General features: G+C 39.7%; 1 protein-coding gene across 1 annotated transcript in view; it reads left to right on the top strand.

Moving 5' to 3' along the window:
• The window catches only part of LOC134651931 (E3 ubiquitin-protein ligase RNF144A), a 171,185-nt gene that overhangs the window by 1,066 nt on the left and 151,536 nt on the right, over positions 1–18,583 (top strand). The gene's annotated exons all lie outside the window — the stretch shown is intronic.

Here is an 18,583-nt window from a genome sequence, read left to right as displayed (position 1 = left end):
TCATACAAACTTCTATGCATTACCTTCTCTGCGGCTGACTGCATTACATGACATTACTTAATAAACCTTGGACATCACGTGAACATCACCAGCTGAGTAATTGAAACTGTATCAGAATTTACACACACACACACACACACACACACACACACACACACAGGGTTGGTGCGTTCGTTTTCGTCCACTTGACGAAATTTGAATATAAACCTACATTGGTGCACAAATTTGTATGTATTGCAATCCTTAATGTCAAAACAATATATCTATCTACATAAAAATGATATTTCGCAAGTAGACAATTTATTTGTGCCTGGGTGAGGAAACTTAATCCTTATACAAAAACATTAAAACTAACTATGAATTAAGGATTTAAAAACTAAACAAAAATTTAAATAAACCTACTTAAAAATTAAACTAATACTTATAATATTATATAAAAACTAAAATATACTAATAAAATAGATGAAAATAAAAATAAGTAAGTTGTAAAAAGAACACCCCTCCTAAGACCTCCGCCTGCTGCATTGAGCCCATAACGCTGGCTGTGTTACCTCTCTGTATTGCCAGCAATATGCGCTGGGAGAGGTAAGCGCCACCCCTATGGTCTCCCGAGGCGCCGACCAGCCGTGTGGACAGGTCCCCCATGAAAATGATTAGACTAGTAGACAATTAAAAATCTAATATATTATTTGCGAATATGTCAAGTGGACGAAAACTAGAGCATGGATGGAAACTGGCGCACCTACCCTACATACATTACAGCAAAAATAAAAGTTTGTAAAAATAACAATTTAAAATTCAAGTCACAAACACATGATTTATTTACTAAAATCTTATCAACTTAAGAGATATTGACACTGACTATCAAACATCAAGTGTACTTATAATGGTGATTAGATAGCCATGGAATTATAATGCTACAAACTGAACAGATATACATTAATCCATACTAATATTATAAATGCAAAAGTGTGTCTGTCTGTTACCTCTTCATGGTTAAACCGCTGAACCGATTTAGTTGAAATTTGGCATAGAGAAAGTTTGAATCCCGGAGAAGGAAATAAGTTGTTATGTCAGAAATCATCCTAAACCCGTGAAGCGCCCTACCAAGACACGTGTGCTGGTAATTAGTATCCTCCTAAGGCCCAAGGTCCTACCCATAGTACTTATTAACTTTCTTATTCAGACCCAGCTCCTACAACAATTGTGTAGTCATAGCGTACCACGGTCCTACCAGTAGGACTTAATAGAAAACCCATCATTTTGTTTTCAAATTTTGCGCTTATCGAAATTGGCGTGTACGAACTTAAAAGGACTGTTTTGTTTTGTCTGTGAGCCCTTTAACAAATTCGTAAAAAAAAATCAAAGTGCTGTACAAGGTGCTGTATAAGTACAATAACATTAAAAAAAGTCTTTTAAGTACTTGGGTCTGAATGAGTATAAAATAATAGTACTACTGGTAGGACTACGGGCCGTACTGACTACATACCTACTCAATTTTTCGTTGGGCCTTAGGAGGGTATAGGAGTTCCATACTACGGTAATTCTGGGGTGCTCCACGGGTTAATGAATTGCCAGTTAATTGATATAAGCAATTAAGCATTATGTTCAAATTGAATGATTGCCATTAGTAAACAAACAGATAACTGATGGGAGGTGGTAAACAAACAATAAACATTTTTTATTTACTGCACCAACCCACTAACTCGGAGTTTACAAGTTGAATCGTTAACCCAGTGTAATTGTACTGGTAACCGTGGTAACTCCAGATTTAACTAGTTAACCCCGGGATAATGAATGGTGCAAGCGGCCCTTAGGGACGCAACGCAAGGGACCTGTCTCGATATCGGGAGAAATCATTTGTATAATTGTATGAAACGGCCTTATGTTTCGCGATTTCGGAGATGGTCTACTTCAATTTGATTCATTTCAATATCTTTAATGTCAAAAACACATGTCAAAATGTACAATACAAAATAAAAAAAAAATTAAAGTATACATAACTTACCCTAAATTAAAAGTCTAGGTTTAATTATTGGATACAGCACTTAAAGTAATTTCAAAACTTGTGATTTAACTTTTTTTTTGCGTTTCTCTAAATTTGTCCATGAGTGTAGTTGTGTGCTGTACTTCTTAAGGCTAACTTAAAGGCGTGAGCGGGGCGTGTGCGTTTTTTATGTAAAAACGCGCCTGTGTGACGAAGCCTTTAAGGTATAATAGTCATATTTAAATACTAGTTACGTAAAGCACATAAATAAGAATTATTTAAATTGAATCAATAATGTACATACAATTACAGGGTACTATTAAACTTCTCGTTAAGTGATTAACGTTAGATTGAAACCATGTTATTACCATTAGCGTTAATCGGGTCGTAACATTGAAAATATTTAAATAATACATCGCTTACCTCCCTACTATTTTTGCATTAATAATAGCATAATATTAAAAACCTTTTATACGATTTAAGTGGGGCTCCCATACAACAAACGTGATTCTTTTGCCGTTTTTTGCGTAATGGTACGGAACCCTTCGTGCGCGAGTCCTACTCGCACTTGGCCGGTTTTTGTTTCTTATTATAAATGCTTACAAAAACGCCAAGCCATTGAAACTCTTTCTATAAACGCTCTAGAATTTTTCATTTAAAGATTTTAAAGCCACATATATATTGCACTGATCCAGAATTTTAACAAAACAAGTTTGCCGTATATAAAGTAATTAAGCAACCACTTACATGCAAGAGATCGGTAAAGATTTTGGAAGCTGGTTATACCACTTATACTGAAAACACTCACTGACCTTAAATATACCTTATCTCCGAGCAATAAGGTTGACCGACTGAAAATATACCTTATTTCAATGCTGTAAGTTTCACAAATGTTCACTTATTCCTCGGATTGATGGTATCGTAATTATGGACTATATTGTACCTTATTTCAATGCAGTAAAGTTCAAAAATGGTCATATTGTCGGACGGACCCATAAAAAGAAATCGCTGGCCGGGACGTACGGTTTACGACCGGGGTCAATGACCGATATCACGTTCCAAACATAATTGAAACAGATCGGGAATTGATTTAGATTTGATGATGAGATTGATTGCGATAAGAGGTTTCATAGTGTATTTGTTACCAAGCGAAGCAATGGAAAAGGAATCCAAACACTAGTGTTAAAATTGACATACAGTATACGGGTAAAACATAATTCGAAAACAAGTTTTTTTTTGTAGGTACGTGCACACTTATTTTATTGACATGATGCCTCTTGTTCTTTGCACATCTATTCCGCCATTCCTAAGTCCAATTCAAAGTCCGCCAGTCATCTCAAGCGCCTAATAAATCCAAATTTCGACTTTGGAACGTCTTGGAACAGTTTAAAACAAAGTCGCTTCCCGCTGTCTGTCTGTCCCTATGCATGCTTAGATCTTTAAAACTACGCAACGGATTTTGATGCGGTTTTTTTTTAATAGATAAGAGTGATTCAAGAGGGAAGGTATATGTATAATTTGTTAACCCGTGCGAAGCCGGGGCGGGTCGCTAGTATTATTAGAAGCATAAATGTCAGCCTAATTTGACACCGAGTCGCGTCGAGATCATTTTGAACACCTCGCCCGCTTAGCAACTTCTGCTGCTGACTGTACAAACTCGTTCTCTGCCTGTCTCGGGGTCTCTCGACGACTCGTGTACAGCCAGCATAACAATTTGAGGAAGATAATTACCTATATGAAGGAAAATGTTCTACATAGCGTGTTAATTAACAATTGCACTTTACATAAGAGTAATTCTATAGGAAACGAGTAGGCTGCTCATCATGTTACATAAACATAACATTGCAGTTATGTACACTGTTACATTAATTAGTCGGGAAGCGGAGATTTCCTTAGGATAACACCATATTCTTAGCGGGTGTGGGTAAAGGTTCCGTCACACAGGCGCGATTTCCGGGCGGGACGTGCCGCTTTTACATATAAAACGCTCACGCCCCGCCCGGAAAACGCGCCTGTGTGACGGAACCTTAACAGGCGTGGCTCATAACGCGATTTCGTCGCTTTGCTAAATTGCTACAGATAGGTAAAAGTACATCCATTCCACACCAATTTTGGTGGCTAGCCATAAGCCGCGCGTGGCGCTGTCGCCACCTATAGCGGCCATATCTGCGCTGATCGTAACAGACGCGTTTTGTTAGAGAGTGAGCCTTCTGTACCTAGTACTATTATTTATTCTGTGACCTTAACTGGATCTGACGTCCGATTTTCTATCCCGGGGGTCGCGGGTTCAAATCTTGGCTCGTACCATCGCCCACACTTGCCTTTTGTAATAAGGTCCACCGATGTATAGTTAGGAGTGTTGCTGTTTGTACCCAATGAGTTTTTAGGAACTCATATATTATGTATTATGTTATGATATTTACTACTAGCTTTTCAGTAAAGGAAAACATCGTGAAAAAACCTGCATATCAGACGAAAGACGGCTGCTACTATAGATTAACCGCGTCTAAAACTAGTTTATAGGTATATTACATTTTTGCTTAATTAACAATACAATCAGCTTGATGCAGCCTTCAACCCATTGACTTATATCTCAGGATTGGCCCTACGGGCAATATGACTGGGGCCAGTACGGCGGTGTGATGCTCGTGAAGTTGACCACCCCATATCGTTTGCCCGCAAATGGCATATCTATATCGTTAGTTCATCGTTAGTTCACGTTTGTTCAGTAGGTAAAATCGTAAGGACCCGATTCCAACATCGATTTTTTTTAAAAACAAAATGGGGGTGGCTGTCTTCACGCTAGCCACCCCATACCACTTTTTGCAAGTTTTTTTGGTCTAGATAGCAAGATATTCGTTAGTTCATGATTGTTCAGGCATTGGAATCGTTTGGACCCGATTCCTTCATTTTTTTATTTTTTTTTAAAGTGGGGTGGCTGTCTTCACGCTAACCACCCCACCCCGAAATCAGTCAAACTAACTATGTGAAGTCATCGGGCGACGTTAGTTCACGTTTGTTCAGGCATTAAAATCGTTAGGATCTCATTAGATTTGCTATAAAAAAATAAAATCGAAAAATTCATATTGGCTAGCCGAGATACTAGTCAGTAAGTAAGTAGGCGTAACTAGCAATCGACACAGATAATAACGATTATATGCCCTAAATCAGCATCTATAGACGATCTATAGCCCAGACAGTATAGTAACATGCGGGCGCTCAAAACAGATTAAAGGATTTCCGTAGTTTTATATTTTTTTATTCTATGGGGGTGGCTGTCTTCACGCTAGCCACCCCATACCACTTTTTGCAAGTTTTTTTGATCTAGATAGCAAGATATTCGTTAGTTCATGATTGTTCAGGCATTGGAATCGTTTGGACCCGATTCCTTCATTTTTTATTTTTTTTTAAAGTGGGGTGGCTGTCTTCACGCTAACCAACCCACCCCGAAATCAGTCAAACTAACTATGTGAAGTCATCGGGCGACGTTAGTTCACTTTTGTTCAGGCATTAAAATCGATAGGATCTCATTAGATATGCCGTAAAAAAAAATCTAAAAATTCATATATATGGGCCAGCCGAGGCAAGTAATGTGTCTAAGTCGACGGCTGAAAAAAATAGTCAGAATCGGGTCCTTACGATGCCACTTGCAGAACGATGTCAGCAGACCATGCTTATTCGAGATAGATAGGTCATTTGCGGGCGTTCGAAATAGATTCACCGGAAAAAAATAAAACTTGAAAATCTGAATTACTCAACTTATGCTCCTAAGTCGACGGCAGAAAAAAATAGTCAGAATCGGGTCCTTACGATGCCACTTGCAGAACGATGTCAGCACACCATGGTTATTCGAGATAGATAGGTCATTTGCGGGCGATCAAAAGAGATTTTCCGGAAAAAAATAAAACTGGAAAATCTGAATAACTCAACTTATGCTCCTAAGGCGACGGCTGAAAAAAATAGTCCGAATCGGGTCCTTACGATGCCACTTGCAGGACAACGTCAGAAAACCATACTGATTCAAGATAAATAGGTCATTTGCGGGCGTTCGAAACAGATTTACTGGAAAAAAATAAAACTTGAAAATCTGAATAACTCAACTTATGCTCCTAAGTCGACGGCTGAAAAAAATAGTCAGAATCGGGTCCTTACGACGCCACTTGCAGGACAACGTCAAAAGACTATACTGATTCAAGATAGATAGGTCATTTGCGGGCGTTCGAAACAGATTTACTGGAAAAAAATAAAACTTGAAAATCTGAATTACTCAACTTATGCTCCCTAAGTCGACGGTTAAAAAAAAAGTCCGAATCGGGTCCTTACGATGCCACTTGCAGGACGAAGTCAGAAGACTATACTGATTCAAAATAGATAGGTCATTTGCGGGCGTTCTAAACAGATTTACCGGAAAAAAATAAAACTTGAAAATCTGAATAACCCAACTTATGCTCCCTAAGTCGACGGCAGAAAAAAATAGTCAGAATCGGGTCCTTACGATGCCACTTGCAGAACGATGTCAGCAGACCATGCTTATTCAAGATAGATAGGTCATTTGCGGGCGTTCTAAACAGATTTACCGGAAAAAAATAAAACTTGAAAATCGGAATAACTCAACTTATGCTCCTAAGTCGACGGCTGAAAAAAATAGTCAGAATCGGGTCCTTACGATGCCACTTGCAGAACGATGTTAGCAGACCATGGTTATTCGAGATAGATAGGTCATTTGCGGGCGTTCAAAACAGTTTTATCGGAAAAAATAAAACATGAAAATCTGAATAACTCAACTTATGCTCCTAAGTCGACGGCAGAAAAAAATAGTCAGAATCGGGTCCTTACGAAGCCACTTGCAGAACGATGTCAGCAGACCATGCTTATTCGAGATAGATAGGTCATTTGCGGGCGATCAAAAGAGATTTTCCGGAAAAAAATAAAACTGGAAAATCTGAAGAACTCAACTTATGCTCCTAAGGCGACGGCTGAAAAAAATAGTCCGAATCGGGTCCTTACGATGCCACTTGCAGGACGACGTCAGAAAACCATACTGATTCAAGATAAATAGGTCATTTGCGGGCGTTCGAAACAGATTTACTGGAAAAAAATAAAACTTAAAAATCTGAATAACTCAACTTATGCTCCTAAATCGACGGCTGAAAAAAATAGTCAGAATCGGGTCCTTACGACGCCACTTGCAGGACGACGTCAGAAGACTATACTGATTCAAGATAGATAGGTCATTTGCGGGCGTTCAAAACAGATTTTCTAGAAAAAAATAAAACTTAAATATTAGAATAACTCAACTTATGCTCCTAAGTCGACGGCTGAAAAAAATAGTCAGAATCGGGTCCTTACGATGCCACTTGCAGAACGATGTCAGCAGACCATGCTTATTCGAGATAGATAGGTCATTTGCGGGCGATCAAAACAGAATTGCCGGAAAAAAATTAAACTTGAAAATCGGAATAACTCAACTTATGCTCCTAAGGCGACGGCTGAAAAAAATAGTCCGAATCGGGTCCTTACGATGCCACTTGCAGGACGACGTCAGAAACCCATACTGATTCAAGATAAATAGGTCATTTGCGGGCGTTCGAAACAGATTTACCGGAAAAAAATAAAACTTGAAAATATGAATTACTCAACTTATGCTCCCTAAGTCGACGGCTAAAAAAAAAGTCCGAATCGGGTCCTTACGATGCCACTTGCAGGACGAAGTCAGAAGACTATACTGATTCAAAATAGATAGGTCATTTGCGGGCGTTCTAAACAGATTTACCGGAAAAAAATAAAACTTGAAAATCTGAATAACCCAACTTATGCTCCCTAAGTCGACGGCAGAAAAAAATAGTCAGAATCGGGTCCTTACGATGCCACTTGCAGAACGATGTCAGCAGACCATGCTTATTCAAGATAGATAGGTAATTTGCGGGCGTTCTAAACAGATTTACCGGAAAAAAATAAAACTTGAAAATCAGAATAACTCAACTTACGCTCCTAAGTCGATGGCTGAAAAAAATTGTCAGAATCGGGTCCTTACGATGCCACTTGCAGAACGATGTCAGCAGACCATGCATATTCGAGATAGATAGGTCATTTGCGGGCGTTCGAAACAGATTTGCCGGAAAAAAATAAAACTGGAAAATCTGAATAACTCAACTTACGCTCCTAAGTCGACGGCTGAAAAAATAGTCCGAATCGGGTCCTTACGATGCCACTTGCAGAACGATGTCAGCAGACCATGCTTATTCGAGATAGATAGGTCATTTGCGGGCGATCAAAAGAGATTTTCCGGAAAAAAATAAAACTGGAAAATCTGAATAATTCAACTTATGCTCCTAAGGCGACGGCTGAAAAAAATAGTCAGAATCGGGTCCTTACGATGCCACTTGCAGAACGATGTCAGCAAACCATGCTTATTCGAGATAGATAGGTCATTTGCGGGCGTTCGAAATAGATTCACCGGAAAAAAATAAAACTTGAAAATCAGAATAACTCAACTTATGCTCCTAAGTCGACGGCTGAAAAAAATAGTCGGAATCGGGTCCTTACGATGCCACTTGCAGAACGACGTCAGCAGACCATGCTTATTCGAGATAGATAGGTCATTTGCGGGCGTTCTAAACAGATTTACCGAAAAAAAATAAAACTTGAAAATCGGAATAACTCAACTTATGCTCTTAAGTCGACGGCTAAAAAAAATTGTCCGAATCTGGTCCTTACGATGCCACTTGCAGGACGACGTCAGAAGACCATACTGATTCAAGATAGATAGGTGATTTGCGGGCGGTCAAAACAGATTTGCCGGAAAAAAATAAAATTTGAGAATCTGAAATACTCAACTTATGCTCCCTAAGTCGACGGCTAAAAAAAATAGTCCGAATCGGGTCCTTACGATGCCACTTGCAGAACGATGTCAGCAGACCATGCTTATTCGAGATAGATAGGGGATTTGCGGGCGATCAAAAGAGATTTTCCGGAAAAAAATAAAACTGGAAAATCTGAATAACTCAACTTATGCTCCTAAGGCGAAGGCTGAAAAAAATAGTCCGAATCTGGTCCTTACGATGCCACTTGCAGAACAACGTCAGAAAACCAAATTGATTCAAGATAAATAGGTCATTTGCAAGCGTTCGAAACAGATTTACCGGAAAAAAATAAAACTTGAAAATATGAATTACTCAACTTATGCTCCCTAAGTCGACGGCTAAAAAAAATAGTCCGAATCGGGTCCTTACAATGCCACTTGCAGAACGATGTCAGCAGACCATGCTTATTCGAGATAGATAGGTCATTTGCGGGCGATCAAAAGAGATTTTCCGGAAAAAAATAAAACTGGAAAATCTGAATAACTCAACTTATGCTCCTAAGGCGACGACTGAAAAAAATAGTCCGAATCGGGTCCTTACGATGCCACTTGCAGGACGACGTCAGAAGACCATACTGATTCAAGATAGATAGGTGATTTGCGGGCGGTCAAAACAGATTTGCCGGAAAAAAATAAAATTTGAGAATCTGAAATACTCAACTTATCCTCCCTAAGTCGACGGCAGAAAAAAATAGTCAGAATCGGGTCCTTGCGATGCCACTTGCAGAACGATGTCAGCAGACCATGCTTATTCGAGATAGATAGGTCATTTGCGGGCGTTCGAAACAGATTCACCGGAAAAAAATAAAACTTGAAAATCAGAATAACTCAACTTACGCTCCTAAGTCGATGGCTGAAAAAAATAGTCAGAATCGGGTCCTTACGATGCCACTTGCAGAACGATGTCAGCAGACCATGCTTATTCGAGATAGATAGGTCATTTGCGGGCGTTCGAAACAGATTTGCCGGAAAAAAATAAAACTGGATAATCTGAATAACTCAACTTACGCTCCTAAGTCGACGGCTGAAAAAAATAGTCCGAATCGGGTCCTTACGATGCCACTTGCAGAACGATGTCAGCAGACCATGCTTATTCGAGATAGATAGGTCATTTGCGGGCGATCAAAAGAGATTTTCCGGAAAAAAATAAAACTGGAAAATCTGAATAACTCAACTTATGCTCCTAAGGCGACGGCTGAAAAAAATAGTCAGAATCGGGTCCTTACGATGCCACTTGCAGAACGATGTCAGCAGACCATGCTTATTCGAGATAGATAGGTCATTTGCGGGCGATCAAAAGAGATTTTCCGGAAAAAAATAAAACTTGAAAATCTGAATAACTCAACTTATGCTCCTAAGGCGACGGCTGAAAAAAATAGTCAGAATCGGGTCCATACGATGCCACTTGCAGAACGATGTCATCAAACCATGCTTATTCGATATAGATAGGTCATTTGCGGGCGTTCGAAATAGATTCACCGGAAAAAAATAAAACTTGAAAATATGAATTACTCAACTTATGCTCCCTAGGTCGACGGCTAAAAAAAAAAGTCCGAATCGGGTCCTTACGATGCCACTTGCAGGACGACGTCAGAAGACCATACTGATTCAAGATAGGTGATTTGCGGGCGATCAAAACAGATTTGCCGGAAAAAAATAAAATTTGAGAATCTGAATTACTCAACTTATGCTCCCTAAGTCGACGGCTAAAAAAAATAGTCCGAATCGGGTCCTTACGATGCCACTTGCAGAACGATGTCAGCATACCATGCTTATTCGAGATAGATAGGTCATTTGCGGGCGATCAAAAGAGATTTTCCGGAAAAAAATATAACTGGAAAATCTGAATAACTCAACTTATGCTCCTAAGGCGAAGGCTGAAAAAAATAGTCCGAATCTGGTCCTTACGATGCCACTTGCAGAACGACGTCAGAAAACCATACTGATTCATGATAAATAGGTCATTTGCGGGCGTTTGAAATAGATTTACCGGAAAAAAATAAAACTTGAAAATATGAATTACTCAACATATGCTCCCTAAGTCGACGGCTAAAAAAAATAGTCCGAATCGGGTCCTTACGATGCCACTTGTAGGACGAAGTCAAAATACTATACCGATTCAATATAGATAGGTCGTTTGCGGGCGTTCTAAACAGATTTACCGGAAAAAAATAAAACTTGAAAATCGGAATAACTCAACTTATGCTCCTAAGTCGACGGTTGAAAAAAATAGTCAGAATCGGGTCCATATGATGCCACTTGCAGGACGATGTCAGCAGACCATACTGATTCAGGATTGATAGGTCATTTGCGGGCGTTCTAAACAGATTTACCGGAAAAAAATAAAATTTAAAAATCTGAATTACTCAACTTATGCTCCTAAGTCGACGGCTGAAAAAAATAGTCAGAATCGGGTCCTTACGATGCTACTTGCAGGACGATGTCAGCAGACCATACTGATTCAAGATAGATAGGTCATTTGCGGGCGTTCGAAACAGATTTGCCGGAAAAAAATAAAACTGGAAAATCTGAATAACTTAACTTACGCTCCTAGTCGACGGCTGAAAAAAATAGTCCGAATCGGGTCCTTACGATGCCACTTGCAGAACGATGTCAGCAGACCATGCTTATTCGAGATAGATAGGTCATTTGCGGGCGATCAAAAGAGATTTTCCGGAAAAAAATAAAACTGGAAAATCTGAATAACTCAACTTATGCTCCTAAGGCGACGGCTGAAAAAAATAGTCAGAATCGGGTCCTTACGATGCCACTTGCAGAACAATGTCAGCAAACCATGCTTATTCGAGATAGATAGGTCATTTGCGGGCGTTCGAAATAGATTCACCGGAAAAAAATAAAACTTGAAAATCAGAATAACTCAACTTATGCTCCTAAGTCGACGGCTGAAAAAAATAGTCCGAATCTGGTCCTTACGATGCCACTTGCAGAACGACGTCAGAAAATCAAATTGATTCAAGATAAATAGGTCATTCGAAACAGATTTACCGGAAAAAAATAAAACTTGAAAATATGAATTACTCAACTTATGCTCCCTAAGTCGACGGCTAAAAAAAATAGTCCGAATCGGGTCCTTACGATGCCACTTGCAGAACGATGTCAGCAGACCATGCTTATTCGAGATAGATAGGTCATTTGCGGGCGATCAAAAGAGATTTTCCGGAAAAAAATAAAACTGGAAAATCTGAATAACTCAACTTATGCTCCTAAGGCGACGGCTGAAAAAAATAGTCCGAATCGGGTCCTTACGATGCCACTTGCAGGACGACGTCAGAAGACCATACTGATTCAAGATAAATAGGTCATTTGCGGGCGTTCGAAACAGATTTACTGGAAAAAAATAAAACTTGAAAATCTGAATAACTCAACTTATGCTCCTAAGTCGACGGCTGAAAAAAATAGTCAGAATCGGGTCCTTACGACGCCACTTGCAGGACAACGTCAGAAGACTATACTGATTCAAGATAGATAGTTCATTTGCGGGCGTTCAAAACAGATTTTCTAGAAAAAAATAAAACTTAAATATTAGAATAACTCAACTTAGCTCCTAAGTCGACGGCTGAAAAAAATAGTCAGAATCGGGTCCTTACGATGCCACTTGCAGAACGATGTCAGCAGACCATGCTTATTCGAGATAGATAGGTCATTTGCGGGCGATCAAAACAGAATTGCCGGAAAAAAATTAAACTTGAAAATCGGAATAACTTAACTTATGCTCCTAAGGTGACGGCTGAAAAAAATAGTCCGAATCGGGTCCTTACGATGCCACTTGCAGGACGACGTCAGAAACCCATACTGATTCAAGATAAATAGGTCATTTGCGGGCGTTCGAAACAGATTTACCGGAAAAAAATAAAACTTGAAAATATGAATTACTCAACTTATGCTCCCTAAGTCGACGGTTAAAAAAAAAGTCCGAATCGGGTCCTTACGATGCCACTTGCAGAACGATGTCAGCAGACCATGCTTATTCGAGATAGATAGGGGATTTGCGGGCGATCAAAAGAGATTTTCCGGAAAAAAATAAAACTGGAAAATCTGTATAACTCAACTTATGCTCCTAAGGCGACGGCTGAAAAAAATAGTCCGAATCGGGTCCTTACGATGCCACTTGCAGGACGACGTCAGAAGACCATACTGATTCAAGATAGATAGGTGATTTGCGGGCGGTCAAAACAGATTTGCCGGAAACAAATAAAATTTGAGAATCTGAAATACTCAACTTATGCTCCCTAAGTCGACGGCAGAAAAAAATAGTCAGAATCGGGTCCTTGCGATGCCACTTGCAGAACGATGTCAGCAGACCATGCTTATTCGAGATAGATAGGTTATTTGCGGGCGTTCGAAACAGATTTACCGTAAAAAAATAAAACTTGAAAATCAGAATAACTCAACTTACGCTCCTAAGTCGATGGCAGAAAAAAATAGTCAGAATCGGGTCCTTACGATGCCACTTGCAGAACGATGTCAGCAGACCATGCTTATTCGAGATAGATAGGTCATTTGCGGGCGTTCGAAACAGATTTGCCGGAAAAAAATAAAACTGGAAAATATGAATAACTCAACTTACGCTCCTAAGTCGACGGCTGAAAAAAATAGTCCGAATCGGGTCCTTACGATGCCACTTGCAGAACGATGTCAGCAGACCATGCTTATTCGAGATAGATAGGGGATTTGCGGGCGATCAAAAGAGATTTTCCGGAAAAAAATAAAACTGGAAAATCTGAATAACTCAACTTATGCTCCTAAGGCGAAGGCTGAAAAAAATAGTCCGAATCTGGTCCTTACGATGCCACTTGCAGAACGACGTCAGAAAACCAAATTGATTCAAGATAAATAGGTCATTTGCGGGCGTTCGAAACAGATTTACCGGAAAAAAATAAAACTTGAAAATATGAATTACTCAACTTATGCTCCCTAAGTCGACGGCTAAAAAAAATAGTCCGAATCGGGTCCTTACGATGCCACTTGCAGAACGATGTCAGCAGACCATGCTTATTCGAGATAGATAGGTCATTTGCGGGCGATCAAAAGAGATTTTCCGGAAAAAAATAAAACTGGAAAATCTGAATAACTCAACTTATGCTCCTAAGGCGACGGCTGAAAAAAATAGTCCGAATCGGGTCCTTACGATGCCACTTGCAGGACGACGTCAGAAGACCATACTAATTCAAGATAGATAGGTGATTTGCGGGCGGTCAAAACAGATTTGCCGGAAAAAAATAAAATTTGAGAATCTGAAATACTCAACTTATGCTCCCTAAGTCGACGGCAGAAAAAAATAGTCAGAATCGGGTCCTTGCGATGCCACTTGCAGAACGATGTCAGCAGACCATGCTTATTCGAGATAGATAGGTTATTTGCGGGCGTTCGAAACAGATTCACCGTAAAAAAATAAAACTTGAAAATCAGAATAACTCAACTTACGCTCCTAAGTCGATGGCTGAAAAAAATAGTCAGAATCGGGTCCTTACGATGCCACTTGCAGAACGATGTCAGCAGACCATGCTTATTCGAGACAGATAGGTCATTTGCGGGCGTTCGAAACAGATTTGCCGGAAAAAAATAAAACTGGAAAATCTGAATAACTCAACTTACGCTCCTAAGTCGACGGCTGAAAAAAATAGTCCGAATCGGGTCCTTACGATGCCACTTGCAGAACGATGTCAGCAGACCATGCTTATTCGAGATAGATAGGTCATTTGCGGGCGATCAAAAGAGTTTTCCGGAAAAAAATAAAACTGGAAAATCTGAATAACTCAACTTATGCTCCTATGGCGACGGCTGAAAAAAATAGTCAGAATCGGGTCCTTACGATGCTACTTGCAGGACGATGTCAGCAGACCATACTGATTCAATATTGATAGGTCATTTGCGGGCGTTCTAAACAGATTTACCGGAAAAAAAAAATTTAAAAATCTGAATTACTCAACTTATGCTCCTAAGTCGACGGCTGAAAAAAATAGTCAGAATCGGGTCCTTACGATGCTACTTGCAGGACGATGTCAGCAGACCATACTGATTCAAGATTGATAGGTCATTTGCGGGCGTTCTAAACAGATTTACCGGAAAAAAAAATTTATAAATCTGAATTACTCAACTTATGCTCCTAAGTCGACGGCAGAAAAAAATAGTCAGATTCGGGTCCTTACGATGCCACTTGCAGGACTACGTCAGAAGACCATGCTTATTCGAGATAGATAGGTCATTTGCGGGCGATCAAAAGAGATTTTCCGGAAAAAAATAAAACTGGAAAATCTGAATAACTCAACTTATGCTCCTAAGGCGACGGCTGAAAAAAATAGTCAGAATCGGGTCCTTACGATGCCACTTGCAGAACGATGTCAGCAAACCATGCTTATTCGAGATAGATAGGTCATTTGCGGGCGTTCGAAATAGATTCACCGGAAAAAAATAAAACTTGAAAATCAGAATAACTCAACTTATGCTCCTAAGTCGACGGCTGAAAAAAATAGTCGGAATCGGGTCCTTACGATGCCACTTGCAGAACGACGTCAACAGACCATGCTTATTCGAGATAGATAGGTCATTTGCGGGCGTTCGAAACAGATTTACCGAAAAAAAATTAAACTTTAAAATCGGAATAACTCAACTTATGCTCTTAAGTCGACGGCTAAAAAAAATAGTCCGAATCGGGTCCTTACGATGCCACTTGCAGGACGACGTCAGAAGACCATACTGATTCAAGATAGATAGGTGATTTGCGGGCGGTCAAAACAGATTTGCCGGAAAAAAATAAAATTTGAGAATCTGAAATACTCAACTTATGCTCCCTAAGTCGACGGCTAAAAAATATAGTCCGAATCGGGTCCTTACGATGCCACTTGCAGAACGATGTCAGCAGACCATGCTTATTCGAGATAGATAGGGGATTTGCGGGCGATCAAAAGAGATTTTCCGGAAAAAAATAAAACTGGAAAATCTGAATAACTCAACTTATGCTCCTAAGGCGAAGGCTGAAAAAAATAGTCCGAATCTGGTCCTTACGATGCCACTTGCAGAACGACGTCAGAAAACCAAATTGATTCAAGATAAATAGGTCATTTGCGGGCGTTCGAAACAGATTTACCGGAAAAAAATAAAACTTGAAAATATGAATTACTCAACTTATGCTCCCTAAGTCGACGGCTAAAAAAAATAGTCCGAATCGGGTCCTTACGATGCCACTTGCAGAACGATGTCAGCAGACCATGCTTATTCGAGATAGATAGAAGATTTGCGGGCGATCAAAAGAGATTTTCCGGAAAAAAATAAAACTGGAAAATCTGAATAACTCAACTTATGCTCCTAAGGCGACGACTGAAAAAAATAGTCCGAATCGGGTCCTTACGATGCCACTTGCAGGACGACGTCAGAAGACCATACTGATTCATGATAAATAGGTCATTTGCGGGCGTTCGAAACAGATTTACCGGAAAAAATAAAATTTGAAAATATGAATTACTCAACTTATGCTCCCTAAGTCGACGGCTAAAAGAAATAGTCCGAATCGGGTCCTTACGATGCCACTTGTAGGACGAAGTCAAAATACTATACGGATTCAATATAGATAGGTCATTTGCGGGCGTTCTAAACAGATTTACCGGAAAAAAATAAAACTTGAAAATCGGAATAACTCTACTTATGCTCCTAAGTCGACGGCTGAAAAAAATAGTCAGAATCGGGTCCTTATGATGCCACTTGCAGGACGATGTCAGCAGATCATACTGATTTAAGATTGATAGGTCATTTGCGGGCGTTCTAAACAGATTTACCGGAAAAAAATAAAATTTAAAAATCTGAATTACTCAACTTATGCTCCTAAGTCGACGGCTGAAAAAAATAGTCAGAATCGGGACCTTACGATGCCACTTGCACAACGATGCCAGCAGACCATGTTTATTCGAGATAGATAGGTCATTTGCGGGCGATCAAAAGAGATTTTCCGGAAAAAAATAAAACTGGAAAATCTGAATAACTCAACTTATGCTCCTAAGGCGACGGCTGAAAAAAATAGTCAGAATCGGGTCCATACGATGCCACTTGCAGAACGATGTCAGCAGACCATGCTTATTCGAGATAGATAGGTCATTTGCGAGCGATCAAAAGAGATGTTCCGGAAAAAAATAAAACTGGAAAATCTGAATAACTCAACTTATGCTCCTAAGTCGACGGCTGAAAAAAATAGTCAGAATCGGGTCCTTATGATGCCACTTGTCAGCAGATCATACTGATTCATCTATATTGAATCAGTATAGTCTTCTGACCTCGTCCTGCAAGTGGCATCGTAAGGACCCGATTCGGACTATTTTTTTTAGCCGTCGACTTAGTGAGCATAAGTTGAGTAATTCACATTCTCAAATTTAATTTTTTTCCGGTAAATCTGTTTCGAACGCCCGCAAATGACCTATCTAACTCGAATAAGCATGGTGTGCTGACATCTTTCTGCAAGTGGCATCGTAAGGACCCGATTCTAACTATTTTTTTCAGCCGTCGACTTATGAGCATAAGTTGAGTAATTCAGATTTTTACATTTTATTTTTTTCCGGCAAATCTGTTTAGAACGCCCGCAAATGACCCATCAATCTTAAATCAGTATGGTCTGCTGACATCGTCCTGCAAGTGGCATCGTAAGGACCCGATTCTGACTATTTTTTTCAGCCGTCGACTTAGGGAGCATAAGTTGGGTTATTCAGATTTTCAAGTTTTATTTTTTTCCGGTAAATCTGTTTAGAACGCCCGCAAATGACCTATCTATTTTGAATCAGTATAGTCTTCTGACTTCGTCCTGCAAGTGGCATCGTAAGGACCCGATTCGGACTTTTTTTTAGCCGTCGACTTAGGGAGCATAAGTTGAGTAATTCATATTTTCAAGTTTTATTTTTTTCCGGTAAATCTGTTTCGAACGCCCGCAAATGACCTATCTATCTCGAATAAGCATGGTCTGCTGACATTGTTCTGCAAGTCGCATCGTAAGGACCCGATTCTGACTATTTTTTTCAGCCGTTGACTTAGGAGCATAAGTTGAGTTATTCTAATATTTAAGTTTTTTTTTTCTAGAAAATCTGTTTATAACGCCTGCAAATGACCTATCTATCTTGAATCTGTATGGTCTTCTGACGTCGTCCTGCAAGTGGCGTCGTAAGGACCCGATTCTGACTATTTTTTTCAGCCGTCGACTTAGGAGCATAAGTTGAGTAATTCAGATTTTCAAGTTTTATTTTTTTCCGGTGAATCTGTTTCGAACGCCCGCAAATGACCTATCTATCTTGAATAAGCATGGTCTGCTGGCATCGTTCTGCAAGTGGCATCGTAAGGACCCGATTCTGACTTTTTTTTCAGCCGTCGACTTAGGAGCATAAGTTGAGTTATTCCGATTTTCAAGTTTTATTTTTTCCCGGTAAATCTGTTTAGAACGCCCACAAATGACCTATCTATATTGAATCAGTATAGTCTTCTGACGTCGTCCTGCAAGTGGCATCGTAAGGACCCGATTCGGACTATTTTTTTTAGCCGTCGACTTAGGAGCATAAGTGAGTAATCCATATTTTCAAGTTTTATATTTTTCCGGTAAATCTGTTTCGAACGCCCACAAATGACCTATTTATCTTGAATCAGTATGGTTTTCTGACGTCGTCCTGCAAGTGGCATCGTAAGGACCCGATTCGGACTATTTTTTTCAGCCGTCGCCTTAGGAGCATAAGTTGAGTTATTCA

The sequence above is a fragment of the Cydia amplana genome, chromosome 11 (genome assembly GCF_948474715.1).
Source record: "Cydia amplana chromosome 11, ilCydAmpl1.1, whole genome shotgun sequence".
In the NCBI taxonomy this organism is placed as follows: Eukaryota; Metazoa; Arthropoda; class Insecta; order Lepidoptera; family Tortricidae; genus Cydia; species Cydia amplana.
The sequence above is the reverse complement of the archived record's forward strand: the minus strand, read 5'-3'. Positions and strand labels throughout refer to the sequence as shown.